The 1,836-nt window shown below is 42.7% G+C and overlaps 1 protein-coding gene across 1 annotated transcript in view; it reads right to left on the bottom strand.

The window, feature by feature from the left end:
* Positions 1-493: 493 nt before the first annotated feature.
* MYH9 (myosin heavy chain 9) overlaps positions 494-1,836 on the bottom strand; it is a 113,072-nt gene continuing 111,729 nt past the window's right edge. Inside the window, exon 43 of the mRNA XM_019515299.1 lies at positions 494-1,836. The gene's annotated coding sequence lies outside the window, so the exon portion shown is untranslated.

The following is a 1,836-nucleotide window of genomic DNA, read 5'->3' as shown; positions in this document are numbered from 1 at the left end:
AACACAGGAATAGGTAAGATTGGAATTTTAAAAGGAGCACCATCTACACTGTAAGAGGAAGATAAGAACTTTCAGGGTAATTTCTCCAGACTTCATGCGTGTTTGGTGTCTAGCTGCATCGAGAGCTACACGGAATACGTTAGTTACCATATTTGCATGCCATGATGGACAAACTATGTGGGTCAATTCAATATCGTTCCAGAACAGGTCCATTGGTGGGTACTGACCATTATAGTTAGAGGTGCAACCTCAAAAATAAGGACATCCTAGGTCTCTGAATGCTGGAAGCTGTGGAGGCAGAGACTAATGGGTAATTCTGGATATGTCTTAAAAAAACGTTCTTCCCCTTAGCATCCACTCTCTGCTGCCAAGACGCAGAACTACTAGGCTAGATGGACTTGCTGGCATAGCATATCTTATGTTCTTACCCCCTTGTGTATTTTCCTACTGGGTTCAGAGAAGAGGGAACAACAACACAAGCACACACACAGACTGCAGCACATGGATAATCTTTATTGGCAACATCAGTGGAGCACCAGTAAACCAGTACTGACTGTAGTGGTGACACACAGCTGAGGCACATGCTAAGGCACTTTTATTATATAAAAAAAAGATTTTAAATTTTGTGTGACAGCGATTGGGACGCGAGGCTCCTGCATTTAGAGCGCTTTCAGGCATACAGTATGGAGCTTCATATTTTTTACTTTGCTCATAGGTAAGTCTAAATGCAGCATATACAATATGGTTAAGAATACAGGTAAATCCAGCAACCAGTGTACAGTGTAGAAAAGTAAAGACTATCTCTATATAACCACGGTCCCAATAGAAAGGCAGTGATAAAGACCTTTATTTTTTTCTTAATTACTTATTATGTGAGATATAAAGGCCTTTTACATGTATCTGTGCAGATTAACGGGTTTTTAATATACTCTTAGTTGATGGTGCAGAATAACTAACCCCAACCCCTGGTTACAGAGCAAGTACAAGAGCCTTGGACATGTCAATTAAAAAAAAAAAAAGAAAAGATTTCCCTCCCTCCCCCGCCATTAAATTCTCCTAGATTCAGTCTGATACCATTAAATATATTTGGTCCCCAAGAGATTCTCAAACAAGAGAGTCTTCTGCTTCTTCTGCCTGTCACTAACTATTGGTCCACATTACCAGAGACACAACCACTCAGACTGAGGCAGAGACACTAAAAAAGGACATCATTGCACTTCAGAGATCTGTCCAGACAGTAAGAACAAGGAAAAAAAAAAAAAAAAAGGTATCACTTTGGCAAGTCCCCCAGGTGGTTGTTCCCAAGAGGAGCTTCCCCCTTTTCCCTCTCTGTGCGCGCGTAGGGCTCTAGAAAGAAGAAAGGGTAAACTGCCATGGCCAAAGCTCACTTATTTCCTGAAAATGCTCCCCAGCCATCTTGGTTGGCAGGTTAGAAGCAGAGGTCTGAGGTCACTGAACATGATTGCCAAAAGCAAAGAGGGAGAGCAGAGGGGAAGGAACTTTCCCTGCATCTACAGTGGACTAGGATCCAAATAAAACAGATTTACAGCAAAATTATCTTTCCCTAACCCCCTCTCCCTCCAACCATGTAAGGATTCTTCAGCAGCCATGGCACAGACAGTTCTATGGGTATTTGTAGTTGCCAAACTGCTGGTCAGATTTCAGAGCCCCGACTCTTTGGCATTAAATACAAAGAGGATTTGGAAGCTGGAAAGAGGAGGAAATGAGGAATACAGGTGCCCAATGGCTCCAGAGATAGAGCTCTTTCTGGAAGAGCTTTGCATTCCCTGGCAGATTTTAGGAGGAGGGGATTTGCAGGAAGTCCACTGGGAGAGG

Source organism: Gavialis gangeticus, unplaced genomic scaffold, assembly GCF_001723915.1.
Source record: "Gavialis gangeticus isolate Ggan-Ray unplaced genomic scaffold, GavGan_comp1, whole genome shotgun sequence".
NCBI classification, from domain to species: Eukaryota; Metazoa; Chordata; order Crocodylia; family Gavialidae; genus Gavialis; species Gavialis gangeticus.
The sequence above is the reverse complement of the archived record's forward strand: the minus strand, read 5'-3'. Positions and strand labels throughout refer to the sequence as shown.